Here is a 17340-nt window from a genome sequence, read left to right on the forward strand (position 1 = left end):
GCTAAGGAAATCTGTTTGGCAATTCCTGAAAAATATTAAACATGGAGTTACCACTGACCTGATAATTCCACTCCTGGATATCTTAGAGAAATGAAAATATTGTGTAGAAACAAAATTTTTTTTGTTTTTTGAGACAAAGTCTTGCTCTGTTGCCCAGGCTGGAGTGCAGTGGCATGATCTCAGCTCACTGCAACCTCCGCCTCCCGGGTTCAAGCAATTCTCCAGCCTCAGCCTCCCAAGTAGCTGGAATTACAGGTGCCCACCACCACGCCCAGCTGATTTTTGTATTTTTAGTAGAGACGGGATTTCACCATGTTGGCCAGGCTAGTCTCAAACCTCTGACCTCATGACCTGCAGAGTTATTCACAATAGACAAAAGTAGAAAAACCCATCAACCAACATTAGTCCATCAACTAATAAATAGATAGATGTCATCTATTCACACGATAAAATGTTTGGCAAGAAAAAAAAGGACTGGCACATGCCACATTGTGGAGGAACCTCTAAAACACTATGATAAATAAAAGAAGCAGGTCATAAAAGGCCACATGTCTTATGGTACTATTTATATAAAATGTCCAGAATAGGCAAATCTATACAGACAGAAAGAAAATTAGTCGTTGCAAGTTGCTGTGGGAGGGAAATGGGGAATGACAGATAATGGTATAGAGCTTCTATTTACATTGATGAGAATGTTCTGAAATTAGATTATGGTAATTATTGTATAATTTAGTAAATGTACTAAAAAATACTGAATTTCATACTTTAAACAGGTAAATGTGGTATGTAAATTATATCTCAATAAAGCTAAGATAATATTAAGCTGTCATTTGACTCTTTCTTATCTCTTAACAAGAGTACAGTGGATATTTCCAGAGGCTACATGAGATATCACTGCAGATTAATATAAGGTCAGATATAAAAATTCTAATGTCTTCTTCTAAACCAAATAACAAAGAGATTTGCAAAAGGATAAAATAGTGCTTTAGAAAATGTAAAGCAATGTTTTGAAAAATATATTTATTTTTCATAAAAATGTATTACTTTTTGTTAACATATATGTAAGTTTATTATGTTTAAATGAATTAATAAATACTTTTTAAATGTTCTGAGTATTCATTTCTAATACAGTAAATATATAAAGATGTTATTTACATAAACAAAAGCTCTTTGGTGTCTTCAATGTTTTTAAAAATGTAAAGTTACTCTGAAAGCAAAATATCTGAAAACTGAAAATTGGCTAATAAAGAAACAAATGAATGGTTGTAATAGATAGTATAAGAGTGTGTCACCTTTCTATTTCATATACTGTGGCTGGAAGATGAATATAAATCGTACTGTAAGAAAATCCTTTTTTCATATATTATGATGCATGAATGTTACAATGAAACTTTCTGATGTTTACAGAAACATGAAAATGGAAAAGGGAAAATTATTTTTAGTGTAGGTTAGTTTGTGTTGTATTGACTCACTAAATGATCATAAAGGCAATGGAGCAAAGAGATTGCTATTTTTTCAGACATCTTTTTCTCTGCAAAATCTCTCCATGAAATAATTAATGGTAATAAAGCAGTTTGAAAATGAATATATGGTATAGCTGTCTTTTGTGATCAAAGACAGCTCTGCTTATGAACACAGCAAAGAGTGTATTTCAAGGACAGTAACTCCAGCTGAGAGGAGAGATATTTTCTGAGTAACTTTGAATATTAAGTTTAGTCCAAAAAACATTCAATTAGGAAATAAATACTCAGGAATGCATGCATACCTTAGGTGAAAATACACAGCAGAGGAAAGACACTACATGATGGTTCTTAGTATTTGTTGCTTCTTTTAAATTATACAATTTTAGGCAAATTCTAATAAAACTCTGATGAAATTTCAGATCTAGGCTTGACTGTGCCACTTAAAAAAAACTGATTTAAACTTATTATACCATTTTCCAACCTGTGAATTCATAAAAATAATGCAAATCTCATAAGAATTCTGGAAGACTTAAACAAAAACTGGAGTTCAATAAATATTTAGCTTTTTCCATGGCCACTTTGTATTACATAGATAGGGCAATCAAGGCATCAAAGAATAGCAACTTGCCTAAGACAATACAAGCACTAGTAATAGGTGCCAGCACAGTTATTAGTTCAAATCTTATTTTAAATGCCCTGACCTGTTTTACAACACTCCACTTTATTTGTGAAGTGAAAAGAACTGCACCAATATAAGCTATTCTGATTACAAAAGTAAAATAAAATTAAAAGGTACTTTTTGTTGAATTTAAGAATCATAAAATTATATGACTAGAAAGGTCTCCTAATGGCTGTTTCAGGAGTGTACTCAGATCAACTCCAACAGTTATCGTCTGCCTGTTTTCAATGAAAAAATTCAAATTGCAGTATTTAACAACTTGCCATAATATTTTTATTTTTATTTTTACTTTTCTCAATGAAAATTGAGATTGCTTCTACCAAGGCTACAGTATTCACAAACAACACTTATTTGGACTTGAGGAGCCCCATTCAGTCCTTTCATTTTACAAAGTCACATAAGTTGAGATTAGTCTGTTTCTTATATTGTCCTAAGTCTCATTGTACATGCAAGGTGCAATACTATTCTTTATTTAATGAGGTAAAAATCTCAGTTTCAAGGACAAATGACTATTCTCCATCAAAAGTTAAAATATTCTGCATACCTTGGTTGGCCCAGTGGGACTGAATAGCAAGAGTGAGTTATGAAGGAAGGAAGGAAGGAAGGAAGGAAGGAAGGAAGGAAGGAAGGAAGGAAGGAAGGAAGGAAAGAAGGAAGAAAGGAAGGAAGGGAGTGGGAGAGGGGGGAGGGAGGGAGGGAGGGAGGAGTGCTTGATGATGGGAATGTGGACATAAATGAAACACTGATGGAGTTGAAAATAGGTAGAAACACTGAAAGGCCTAACAACGAGTTTTACATGCCATGCCAATGTTTTTAAGAAAGAAAAAGTTCAACTAGTTAATATTTTAAGGTGTTGTTATAAAATATTCTTAATTTTCCTATAAGTTGAAGATTTGGCAATTTTCAGTCTTCATTACCTCAAGGCAACAAGTATTTGGAGCTGAGTTGTGACTGTCATCTTTGACTGGAGTGACTTCTAAAAGTATAGTCTGCAGAACACTGGATCTCTGATGCCCTTTCAACACGTTCATGGGGTCAAAACTATTCTCATAGATACTAAGACGTCATTCAGCTTTTTCCCTGAGTTGATGCTTCCGTTTATGGAACAACAGCAATAACGAGTAAAACTGTGGTCCTGTAAGGAGTCATCAAAGTAGTGGCCCAAACTGTACTAGTAGTTCTCTTTTTCATTGCTACACACTTGTAATTTAAAAATACATACGGTTTCACTTTAAAATGTCCTTGATAAGGCATTAAAAACGCTAATTTTATTAAAACTCTTCTCTTGCTTGTGCATGTAATAGTCTTTGTAATAAAATGAGAAATATGTAGAAAGCAGCTCTGAAGCATACCACTCTATCATGTTTGTCTTGAAGAAAAGCACTAGTACAATTACTTGAGCTGCAAGCTGACTACCTGCTTTATTCATGCAACGCTGCTTTACTTAAGTAAGACTCACAGACAAACTGTGGTTATTGAGTCTGGGTATTTGGCAGACATTTCCTCTAAAGTGAACAACAAGAGTTTCATTTAAAAGAAAATATCTTACTGTGTTTGATAAGAAATGTGTCAATCTTTGAAATATCTGCATAACTCAGTATACCAACATTTTCCCAATGAACAAAACCTCAAGGAACAAAACCACGCATGGGTATCTGCCCCGTTCAAAGTACAAAATGTAATGGAATAGAGCATGAAGAGTTCATTGTTATGATTTCACATTCCAGAATGCAACAAACTTCTAAGAAGTTACTACTTGTCATAAATTGATGCTAATCTTCCTATAGTACAGAGGAAGACAAGTAAATTTTATATGTAAGTGTTATCATTTTCATTCATATTAAGAGTAGACTGAATAGGCAAGTGGACTTCACATGTAATCATTGTTCATCTGAAAGGCTATACAGGTATATCATCATTTCTAAGACAAAATTGATTATTTTTGGTAGATGTGATGCTACATTTAATTTATAAATTAATTACATTGTTTATGAAGGGTATGTCAATTTATCTTGAAAGCTATAAAAAGAAGCATTGAACATATGTAGTACCATATAATTGATTTACTTACATATATTTTATATTTTGAAGTTATTTGATTAGAATCAATCACACCTGTTTTAACATTCACATGAGAATTTGTAAAAGATATGCCATCCATTAACTTTCAAGTATTTAACACTAATTATCTTAAAATTTCAATATGTAAAAGTGTTAAGTAAGATGTTTGTTAAATGCAGATTTTTAGGTTGGGTACAAAATGCATAGTCTTCTTTATGAGAATAACTGCAAGATAATTTTCATCTCACTTTTTTTGGAACAACAACAAAAATATGGCTTTATGAGCAGTTGGATTTAATTTTAGCATATTGGGCATATTTAGTCATGTGGTTGATCTCTTTATATTTTTAAAGTTCACATCGCCAGATATGGGACTTCTCAGTAGCAAATAGGTATAAAATTATGGAATGCAATACTATCTTCATTTCTGAAACGACTTGATATTTATTTTATTGTTGTACTTTTGGCACATGCATTGTGTTATTTTTTAATTATACTTTGATTGCTTTTTTTTTTTTTTTGAGATGGAGTCTTACTCTGTCGCCCAGGCTGGAGTGCAGTGGCACGATCTCAGCTCACTGCAAGCTCCGCCTCCTGGGTTCACACCATTCTCCTGCCTTGGCCTCCTGAGTAGCTGGAACTACAGGCTCCCATCACTACGCCCAGCTAATTTTTTTTTTGTATTTATTTTAGTAGAGATGGGGTTTCACCGTGTTAGCCAGGATGGTCTTGATCTCCTGACCTCATGATCCGCCCACCTCGCCCTCCCAAAGTGCTGGGATTACAGGCATGAGCCACTGTGCCCGGCCGATTGCATTTTTAATTATACAGGTTACATAAAAGTCCATTTTCATTGTAAAGAGAATAGAAAGGTATATGTTTGAAAGAGGGAAACTTTCATTTACCCCACACTCCAATTTTCTTTCAAAATATCTAAGTATGCTACATTCAAATATTTTTATTAATTAATCTTTGTTTTTTAAGTATTAACGTGGTTTCTGACTTTTTAGAAGTGACTTAGATGCATTTATTTCAAAAAGTATGTAAAATTTAAAATTTAGAAGTATAAAAATAAGTTATAATTACAAATTTTCACTACCACAATTATTATTTTTAATAGTTACTGTCCATTCTTCTAGTCATTTTCTTATTAACAGTCTATTGTATAAATGAGCCCATGCGTGCTATCTTTCTTATGTATGAAAACAAAGTACTGTTTGAAAACCTATTCATAAACACACACAGTCAGACTTCTCAACACACCCTCTCTGGTGTGTTTCATAAAAGCCAACTCATTCATGAGTTTGTGCTGAATTCTTCAAGCCCAAGTAATATACTGCCTCACATCTATTCATTTATGTTAATATTTAATGTTTAATATGGTTTTTCATTGGTATAGGGAAATACTCTCCAGTTTATATTTTAATGCTACTTTATTTTTTAGAGACATAACCATGTTAATATATTTAATTTATTTCTTTTATTCTCAATAGTACATGTATACCATTCCTTTACTAATGGAAATTTTGAGTTATTACTAACTTTTGTAGTTTCAAACTATGCTTAATAAATATGGTTGTTCAGATTCTTGATCCAAAGGATTTTTTGTACTTTCCTAGAAATTAAGATGCTGGATTATAAGGCAGACAAATTTTTTATTAAATTACATATTGCTGAACTATAATGAAATATAACATCATGTGTTTTATCCAGGTACTATTTGAAGAACAGAGTTTCTTTTTTTTTTTTTTTTTTTTTTTGAGACACAGTCTCGCTCTGTCGCCCGGGCTGGAGTGCAGTGGCGCAATCTCCGCTCACTGCAAGCTCCGCCTCCCGGGTTCACGCCATTCTCCTGCCTCAGCCTCCGAGTAGCTGGGACTACAGGCGCCTGCCACCGCGCCCGGCTAATTTTTTGTATATTTTAGTAGAGACGGGGTTTCACCGTGGTCTCGATCTCCTGACCTCGTGATCCGCCCGCCTCGGCCTCCCAAAGTGCTGGGATTACAAGCGTGAGCCACCACGCCCGGCCTGAAGAACAGAGTTTCTAATCATTTTCCTGCTGCATGGAAACATTTGCTACTGTTGGACATATTACGTCTAACAGCAGGTAATGGGTAAAGAAAACATACATTGTTATTTTCATTTGTACTTCTGTATTTTCTCAGGTCACTAACAAAATTACATTGTCTTGTTTACTAAAAAGATATTTTACTTTTATTTCTTTTCTTTTCTTTTTTTTTTTTTTTTTTCGACAGTCTCATTCTGTTGCCCAGGCTGGAAGGCAGTGGCACAATCATAGCTGCTCACTATGGCTTCGAACTACTAGGCTTAAGCTTTCCTCCTGCCTCAGCCTCCCACCTAGTAGCTGGTACTGCAGACATGCATCACAATGCCCAACTATTTTTATTTATTTATTTATTTATTATTTATTTATTTATTATTATTTTTTTTTTTTTGAGACGGAGTCTCGCTCTGTCGCCCAGGCTGGAGTGCAGTGGCGCGATCTTGGCTCACTGCAAGCTCCGCCTCCTGGGTTCACGCCATTCTCCTGCCTCAGCCTCTCCGAGTAGCTGGGACTACAGGCGCCCGTATTTATGTTTTTTTTTTGTAGAGAGGAGTTCTTGCTATGTTGCCCAGGCTTGTCTACAACTTTTAGCCTAAAGCAAAATTCCCACCTTGGCCTGGAAAAGCACTGAGATTACAGACATAAACCACTGTGCCTGGCCTATAGTGTTTATATTTTACTGTGAATATGTTGTTTGTTTCTTTACCAATTATTTGTGTATCTGCCTTACTGATTTGAACACTGAATTTTTTGCTTACTTCTTATAGTTACATATAGGGCACTCTTTGCAAGACTGTTACTAAAATGCTGATTTTGTTGATGATGTCTTTCTGATACAATGTATTTTTCATTTTCTAGCAAGCAAATTTATCAAAGGCTTGATATTTCCATCTTTTAAGGAAATCAAACCTACTCCAAGTTGACAATACTTTTTACATATTTTTAACTTTTTTTGAAAAAAAAAAACTAAAAATTATTAAAGCAGTTTTCAGCTTAGAGCAAAAATGAGCACACGGCACAGAAATTTTCCACATCTGCCCTCTGATTCTAAATGTAAACATTGTCTTTCCTATTATTAACATCCCTTAACAGAGTGGCACATTTATTACAAGTGATGGATCTACTTTAAAACATCATTATCACCCAAAGTCCACAGCTTACATGTTTCCATTAGGGTTCACTCTAGGTGCAATATATTCATTTTTGTACATACATTATTGTGTGCTTATAAGTTTTAAACTCCTTTGGGTAAATACAAGTGAATATAATTTTTGGATTATATGGTAAGTGTTTGTTAAGAAATTGTCAAATTTTCTTCCAAAATGGCTGTACCATTTTACATTTCCACCATAAATGAGAGTTGTTTTTTCTTCACATCCTTGCCAGCGCTGTTTTTGCCACTGTTCTCAAGTTTTGTCCTTCTAATGGATGTGTAGTTGTATCTCGTTGTTTTAATTTATATTTCCATAATACTAAGCATATTTCCTATGTCTATTTGTCATCTGTAGATTTCTTTGCTGAGTTGTCTGTTAAGGTCTTTGGCTCATTTTTTAAAATCAGGTGGCTTACTTTCTAATGTTGAGTTTAAGTGTTCTTTTTGATAATAGCCCTTTATTATATATGTGTTTGCAAGGTGTTTGTGTTTCCTCCCAGTTTGTGGCTTGTCTTCTCATTCTCTTCACTGTGTCTTTTATAGAACAGAAAATTTTAATTTTAATGAAGTCCAGTTTATCATCTTTCTATCATGGATTGTCCCTTTTGTGTCATTATTTAAAACATCATTGCCAAATTCAAGTCCATCTAGATTTTCTTATGTTATCTTGCAGGAGTTTTATAATCTTGCACTTTACATCTAGGTTTGTGATATATTATGAGGTAACTTTTGTGAAAGGTATAAGGTCTGTGTCATCTTTTTTTTTTTTTTCTGGTGTTGAAAAAATGAAAGTAGAGGTTCCTCTTCAAAGACTTTCCTCCTGGTCTAATTAGGAATAAACAGTAGCTTCTCTTAGAAGCAAAATTTATTCAAAGACATGTGCTAACATTCTTAAATATCTGCTAGCTGTAATAAAGAATCAATGTACTTTATGTTCTTAGCTCCCACAATTTAGCCTAAATATTTGCCCTGGCATGCTTATACTGGTTCAAGCAAGCACTAGGTCATAACCTGTTCCTATTCCTTATTTGAAGGTGTTTTTACCTTTCTCAGCATTCCACAAGTTACTTCCTCCTTCCTTTGTTCTCCTATGCCTTTGCCTCTTTTAAAAAGTTCTAAGTTGCTAGCCAATCAGGACAAATACAGAATGTGAGGTCCCATTCCCGCCAATGGAAACCGGACACAGCAGTAAGGTGGATGCGTCAGGTTATAAATGACCCTGTCTCCTTTGTTCAGTGTACTCTCGTTGCAAAACTGCTGGTAAATGTACCTTTTCTGCAGAAAGTAAAAATGGCCTTGCTGAGGAAATTAAATTTATGTTCAAATGCTATTTCTTTATGGCACCAGGAACAAGCATTTCTAACAGTATATATGTCCAGTTGTTTTCAGCAACATTTGTTGAAAAAGACAATCCTTTTTCCATTGTACTGTGTTCATTGTCAAAGATCAGTTAGCTATACGTGTGTATCTATTTCTGTGGCTCTATTGTGTTCCACTGATCTTTTTTTTATTCTTTTACCAATACCACAATGTCTTGATTACTGTAGCTGTCTAGTAAGTCTTAAAGTTAGATAGCATAAGTCCTCCACTTTTGTTCTTCTTCAATATTGTGCTGGCTTTTGGGTCTTTTGCGTCTCCAAATAGACTTTAGATTAGTTGTATTTTTGGAAGTGTTTCAGAAGAATTCATATTAATTATTATTTAAATGCTTTGTAGAATACATCATTGAAGCAAGTCAACAGATCCTGAACATTTTTATTTGGTGAGAGATTATTATTCACCGATTCATCTCTTTATTCACTATTGGTCTGCTCAGATTTTATATTTCTTCATGATTAAGTCTTGGTAGGTTGTATGTCTTGAGGAATTCATTCATTTCCTCTCGGTTATCTGATATGTTGGCATATAATTGTTTATAGTAGTCGCTAATGATACTTTGTATTCTTGCTTTATGTATTAATAGCCCCATAAGTTTTAGTATTTTGTGTTTTCAATTTCATGTGTCTCAAAATATTTTTAAATTTTTTCTTTTGATTTCTTCTTTGACCCATCGGTTGTTCATGAGCAGGTTTTTAAATTTCCACATATTTTAAATTTTCCAGTATTCATCCTATTGTTGATTTCCAGTTTCATGTCATTGTGGTCAGAAAAAATGCTCGACATAATTTCAATCTTGATTGAAATGTGTTAAGACTTGTTTTATGGCCTAACATATTATCTATCTTGGAGAATATTCCATGTATATTTGAGAAGAATGTATATTCTGTTGCTGTTGAATGCTATATTCTCTACATATTTGTTAGGTCTCTTTGGTGTAAAATTTAGTCAAGTCCAAAGTTTCCTTATTGATTTTCTGCCTTGATGACTTATTCATTATTGAAAGTAGTGTATTGAAGTCCCCTATTATTATATGGTTGTCTATTTCTTCCTTCAATTTATTTTTGTGTGCTAATATTGGATGTATATATATTTACAATTGTTATATCCTCTTAAGAAATTGACCACTTTATCATTATATAACGACTTTCATTGTCTTCTTTTTATTATATCAAAAACATCAGAAAGAATGAGATAGGAGCAATCAGTATGTTTCAAGTCCTGATTATGTATAGATGTTGATCATGTTTCATGCATCTCCAATAATCATGTTATAATCTGTCCTCCAAAAGGAAGAACAGGAAAAGATTATTCCACCTGATGATCATTATTTTCTGTTACAATTTTTTACTTAAAGTCTATTTTGTCTAAAATAAATATAGCTACCCTGCTATCTTTTGGCTTCCATTTGCATGATACGTATTTTTCTATTCCTTCATTTTCAGCCTATGTGCTTCCTTAAAGCTGAAATGAGACTTTTGTAGGTAATGCATAGTTAGGGCTTATCATTTTTATAGATTCAGCCTCTCTACTTTTTATAATAAAAATTTCTGTTAAAGTTAGAGGCCTCGGCCAGGCATGGGGGCTCACACCTGTAATCCCAGCACTTTGGGAGGCCAAGGCAGGTGGATCACCTGAGGTCAGGAGTTCGAGACCAGCCTGGCCAACATGATGAAACTCCATCTCTACTAAAAATACAAAAAAATTAGCCAGGCGTGGTGGCATGTGCCTGTAATCCCAGCTGCTTGGGAGGCTGAGGCAGGAGAATCGCTTGAACCCCGGAGATGGAGGTTGTAGTGAGCTGAGATTGTGCCACTGCATTCCAGCCTGGGCGACAAGAGTGAAACGCCATCTCAAAAAAAAAAAAAAAAAAAAAAAGTTTGAAGCCTCCTGGCAATTTAAGAAAACACCATTGTGTTCATATAAAATATTGTTTAATCCAAAATGACAGAAAATACATAAAACTACTCACATATTTCTTGTCATATTCTTACTTCCCATTTTCTTTTTTTTTGAGACGGAGTCTTGCTCTGTCACCCAGGCTGGAGTGCAATGGCGCAATCTTGGCTCACTGCAAGCTCCACCTCCCAGGTTCACACCATTCTCCTGCCTCAGCCTCTCCGAGTAGCTGGGACTACAGGCGCCCGCCACCACGCCCAGCTAATTTTTTGTATTTTTAGTAGAGACGGGGTTTCACCATGGTCTCGATCTCCTGACCTCGTGATCCGCCCGCCTCGGCCTCCCAAGGTGCTGGGATTACAAGCGTGAGCCACCGCGCCCGGCCGACTTCCCATTTTCAAAGTCTATGTTAAATTTATATTTACAAAGTTCTACAAAATCTAATGTTTTGACTAAATTGCTTAACTCAACATTTCACTGTTAAAAGTAATTTTTTATAGATGAGAAGTTACGATCATCATTTTGTCTCTCCTGGCTCTTTTAGAGAACTTCTAACCATTTGTCAAGTATGGTTCAGGTTTTTAAGCCCACAAACTGAGCAGGTTTCCAGAAGAAGTTTCTGCTAGTGGGTTTTTGCCCTGATAGGTTGTGAATCTCTGTATTTGCCTATTGTTCTTTCCAGTTTTGGGAGCAGCAGTTTGTCCCATAACCTCACTTGTCTTACAGATGCAAGAAAAATTATGGATTATTTTCTGTTTATTTAGCTTCCTACTTGTTAGGATAGAGTGGCAATTACCAAGTGACTTACATGTGAGGCCCCTGGATATTTTTAAAAGCATGTTTTTCAGGCTGGGTACCAGTGGCCCATGCCTGTAATCCCAGCACTTTGGGAGGCTGTGGCAGGTGGATCACTTGAGGTAAGGAGTTGGAGACCAGCCTGGTCAACATGTTGAAACCCCGTCTCTACTAAAAATACAAAAATTAGCCCACTGTGGTGGAATGCACCTGTAATCCAAGTTACTTGGGAGGCTAAGACATGAGAATTGCTTGAGCCTGGGAGGGGGAGGTTGCAGTGAGTTGAGAGTGCACCACTGCACTCCAGCCTGGGCTACAGAACAATATTCTGTCTCAAAAAAAAAAAAAAAAAAAAAATATATATATATATATATGTAAAATATTGGTTTCTCAATTATACATCTTAAACAATAAGATTATATTTTAGAATAAGCTAAGCAATAATGATTAAATTTCTTTTCCAAAAAATATACTGATATTTACCTTTCTCTGTACAATTAATTTTAAATTTTATTTATTTCCAATGGATCTGAACCAACATACACCATACGTAAATGACTAATATGTTTACTACAGTATTTTGTTCTCTCACTTTATTTGCCTAATACCTTACAAAGAACAAAGAGTTATAATTAACATACATTTAAATATGTCTTAATAACTAATAGATATCATTCACTTAACTACCGATTTTATTTTATTTTTTGAAAACAAATACCATTATTGTGTCTTTATAATTTCATGGGAATTTTATATAGTAATTCATTCTTTAAGTTAAATGAATATCATAGTTATTTTTAGATTGCCTGAAATTAGAGATAAATTTGAGAGACTTTAACATATTTGTAATACTGATGTTTTACCTACAGTAACAGGATATCACTCATTATTTATCCATTTAGTCAAATATTCATTAATGTCTTTCAATAATAATTTATGTTTTGGTCAATAAAGGTCTTGTATACATTTGTTATTATGTTTAATTTACTCCTAAGCACCCAAAGATTGTTTGCTATTTTCTTATTTTATTTCATTTTCTAATTACCAATCCTATATAGAAATTCTTCTGACTTTTAAACATTAAACTTGAATTCCAATCAGATAACTTCATTAAATGTCATTTTATAAATGTCATATCACTTTATAAAAAATAAGTATTCACATTTTCTGTTTATTATTCAACAAATAACCTTTTGATTTTTTATTATGAGCATGACATGTGTTAGGTCCTGAAAGAGACACACACATGAAATAGAGATATCTTTAGTGATGCCTCAGGAGGGTGTTACATTCAGTTCAGCCTGAAGTTGACTCCTTACATATTTTAATTTCAGCCTAAAGGTTTCTCTGTACATAATAAACTGCAACCTAACTGGATGCATAAACAGACTATAACCTACTCTCGTGTCAATCACCAAGTTTCAGCCAACTAAGGGTGGCCAACTGTTCAAACTATGTTCAAATAAGGCAAATACCAAACGATATCTGGCAGTTCCTGTACCTCCCTTCCATTTTCTGTATGTTACTTTCTTTTTTCTGCCCATAAATTTTCCACCACACAGCTCTGTTACCGGTGGAGGGTCTTGACTATGAGTTGTCCAGGTTTTTGTGTTTTTAACGAAGAATTGGACAAAATGCATGAAGAAAGCAACAAAAGATGAAGCAATAAAAGCACAGAGTGGGAGTGCGCTTGAGCAAACTGCTCAAGAGCACTGGTTACAGAATTTTCTGGGGTTTAAATATCTTCTAGAAGTTTCCCATTGGTTACTTGGTTATACCCTAAGTAAATGAAGGAGTGGCCAATGACCAGTCTGATTGGTTGCAGGAGGTGACCAATCAGAGGCTGAATAAAGTTACAAAGTTACACCCTATGCACATGAAGACTGGTTGTAGGAGTGGACCAATCAGACGTACTTTCAATTTTTCATCTGAGAGGCAGTGGAAAGGGGTGGGAGTTGCAAAGACAGTAGCTTCTGATATTTTTGTTCCTTGGGTATGGAGAGTTGGGGTTTTCCTTTTGATTCAGTTCGAGGAAGTCAGCATGAATTGGCCACAAGTTCCCTGTCTTCAGACCCTATTCTATTGTCTCAGCTCCACTGGAGTCTCACTGAGCCTACTCTGGCTTTGGAGGTGCCAAGTGACCAAGAGAGGTTCTCAGAGGCCCATTGCATCTATTTCTCTCTTGCATCAACTGGGCATCATGGTAAGTTCTCTAGTGGATTCCAAAGCTCTGCAGATTTGTGTTTTGAGCTCTCCACGTTTGAGCAAATTTCTGATCTAACCTGGGTTTGGAAGTCATGACAGACTGGACTGTTTCCAGAATTGGATTGGTTCTGGTAATTAACTGGCTTAGATTCAGTTTGAGGCATCTTAGGTCTGACTAGGTCAGATAGAAACTAGTAATAAATGGCAATATTGCAAGGGCCGTAAACTTCAGCTTTCGAAAATTTGCAGGGATTTTTGTGTTCTACCCCCTTTGTTTATTTTTCTTGTGTGCTTAGCTAGGGAAAGGTCATTTCCTAGGTTGATCAAGGGGATCTGAGAGCCAAAGCCAAGATTCAAGGCAAAAAATGGGATCCTTAATTTCTAAAGAACTGAGTAATCTGCTTTCCAGCTATGCCTAAATTTACATATATAAACCTTAGGCTCGGGAAGTGGTACACACTTAGCGAAATAGCCAAATCTTACTGAAGATAATTTAAAATTACAGTGAAACATTCCAAATGAATAACACTGCACTTTAAGAAGTGCAGTGGAAAATGAGGACTCTCAAATTAGACTCATCCAGAATGAGTGCAGATAGACATGCAGAAGCTTCTAAAAAGATTTCAATACTTTTATTGCCTTTTAAAAAAGACTCTTTACAAAAAGAAAATAAAAAGTTTACATGACTAATTGATAAGAAAAATTAAATCTGCTAATCTATGGCTTAGTTACAATCTAGCCCTGAATGTGAAAGAATGCTACCCTAAAGTGTTTATAGAAGATACGGCCTCAGGTAAAGTAGGCTTGCTTCCTTTTCTGATCTATCCATGCTGATTATAGGTATGGAGAATGCTTTCTTTGCCTTGTTCTTTAAAATTGACTCCACCCTAAACCCTGTAATTTCAGCTAAATTAAAAAGACCTAAAAAATTAAAATGCATCCTTCTGGCATTTTACAGGCTATCTGGAAAATACTTTTGCAACAGAAATGTATAACTTTAAAGGAAATCAGCATTTGTATGGGCCTCTCTGTTTATACGCTTAAACCACCAGGAACTTTATGAGGAAGACAATGGCTTAAAGTTTACATAACAAACTTTGCCTTTGTTTAAACCTAAGTTCTGTTTCTTAGAGGAGTAAATTTTCTACACTGTTTCACCTGAGTCCCTTCTTTGTAGATGCAAATTTTGAGTTGCCTCTCTAACAATTGTTTATGGCATGAAACAAGTAATCAAGAAATTGATAGTGGGGGAGAAACTTTGGAAACTGGCAAATGAAGAATCTTGTAAATCTATAAGATCTGCTTCTGTCTGTCTGTTACATCTATATGTTTACATGTTATGTGTATGTGAAAATATTTAGTGGCCATTGTGAGACATGGAGACATGTTGAAACCATCTTTGCAAAATTATGACTGAGACAGTTAAAGAGATCTAACTTAATCAACTCCATCTTGCTTCTAATCTCCAAGCTGTCCTTGTTCATTCCTAACTACAGGCTGAGTTAACTTTAGGAGAAACTTAGCTTCTTATAGGAATTTGGTGAGGGTGGTGGGAAAAATTGTAGAAAGATGCAAACCTTCTTGGAAGGCTGGAAGGTTTTACAAAAGCTTTGTGAAAGGTCTATGGCTGAAGGCAGTCTGATCCTCTTACTTTGAGCTAATAGTAAAAAGCAAATAACAACGGAATGTAGGGGAGTTTATTTAAATAGCTTATTTACTCATGTGGTCCTAAGACCAACCTTTGATCATCAGCGGGCATATGACTGTTCTCTACTCAGGGCAATGTTAATTACCCTCTAGGGTGTTTACTCTACACGTTTGTCATTTAACCTGTACTAAATAAATGCAAACTTTGCCAGCTAATCGAGGCCACTGCCGACTCTGGCAGCAGAGCCCGTTAGCCATGCTGACAGGCAAAATATCTGTGTCAATGTATGTCTTTCATCTGCCGCTTGGTCAGAGTCTGTAGGTCAGGCCTGGCAGTTTATAGTTTATATTTTAAACAAAGACAGTAACAGCTGTTTCCCAAAGCAGACCTCCTCCTTCTTGCCTGGAAACTAGATTGCCTTTATAGGACTAACAGTAGCTGCAAGATTAGAAATTATGATTTAGAAGTCATATAGCTGGAGGCTAGAAGATTCTGACTCTCCCTAAAATGCTCCTAAGATTAGTGCTTGAGATATTTTGGAGCCCCTGCACTTGTTCGATCAGCTGGCACCACCCAGATCAATAAACTGGCTCATCTGATCTTCTGGCCGCCACCCAGGAACTGACTCAGCTCAAGAAGACAGCTTTGACTCCCTATGATTTCATCCCTGACCAATCAGCATTCCTGGCTCACTGGCTTCCCGCCACCCACCAGGTTATCCTTAAAAACTCTGCTCCCTGAATGCTTGAGGAGACTGATTTGAGTAATAATAAAGCTCCGGTCTCCCACACAGCCAGCTCTGTGTGAATTACCCTTTCTCTGTTGCAATTACTCTGTCTTGATGAATTGGCTCTCTCTGGGCCGTGGGCAAGATGAACCACTTGGGCAGTTACAATGTCCTCAGTGCCTAGACCAGCAGCTGCAATGCAGAATCAAGCCAAGTATGGCCCCTTCTTCCATGCCTCAGCAATGCCTCCTGGCTATTTTAGGAGGTGTTGAATCTTCCAGGCGTAGTCTTCACAGCTCTGTCTTTGAGGTGCTGAGCTCTACAACTGATATGTAAATTCAGGACTCAGACAGGCCCTAACCTTCATTGGTATCTGGGATGCCACATGGCCACCTGAGACCCAGGATTACTGAAAATGACATTGGGAAAGGTACTTGTGTCATAGTTTCAAAGTCATTTTTAGTAATTCAAAATCTTAAAGTCATGTTATGGTAAATTAAATATTAAAAATATCTGAGTCATTTGTAATACTAAATCATCAATTATCTAAAACAAGTTAAAGTTTAATACCTTGGCAAATTATTTTTATATGGCATAGAAAAGCTAATTATATTTAGATCTGTTAATAAACAAAATTTTATGAAACATTTTTCTATAAAATTATAAAATGGTTTGTTCTACAAATCCTGATATATAACCATTCAAAATTAATTCCTAGGGATTTTTTTTTTAAATCAAGGTTACTAAGAGTTAATGTAGTTAATATGTCTAATTAAAACTATTAGATATAAGAAAAATAATTCTTTATAGAGAGTATGCAAACAAAAGCAAGATATACTTTTGCTTTGTTTGTTAAAAGTTTGTATCTAATTTGAAGTTACTTAAAGGTTGTTTCAGATAGAAGAAATAAAAAGTATTTAAATAAAACCAAAACATAAAAAGTTGAAAAATTTTAAATTATAAGATTTTACAAACAGTATAAACCTTTTGTATTATTGTAAGATAATCTGGTATGGCCAAAATTAATAGAGATTTAATTAATTTACATATACAGTTTTACTAAAATTGACTTTATTGATTATATATAAATATATAAATACAAAAGTAACGTGTATTTTTCTCTGTTGAACAAAAATTACATGTAGTGTTAACAAGCGTCAGTAAAATACTTCTGTTCACCTTTTGAGTAAATTGTAAACAATAAAAAAAGAGTAAAGATAGAAAAAGAGGCAGATTCTGTCTCATTTTAGCTCTCTCAGGTTTTTAGA

General features: G+C 35.0%; 1 non-coding gene across 1 annotated transcript; it reads right to left on the reverse strand.

Moving 5' to 3' along the window:
• Positions 1-9987: 9987 nt before the first annotated feature.
• On the reverse strand, positions 9988-10122 carry LOC129461322 (U8 small nucleolar RNA). Its single transcript, XR_008650476.1, has one exon. It is a non-coding gene; the product is annotated as a U8 small nucleolar RNA (small nucleolar RNA).
• Positions 10123-17340: the final 7218 nt, after the last annotated feature.

This window comes from Symphalangus syndactylus, chromosome 13, assembly GCF_028878055.3.
Source record: "Symphalangus syndactylus isolate Jambi chromosome 13, NHGRI_mSymSyn1-v2.1_pri, whole genome shotgun sequence".
Lineage (NCBI taxonomy): Eukaryota > Metazoa > Chordata > Mammalia > Primates > Hylobatidae > Symphalangus > Symphalangus syndactylus.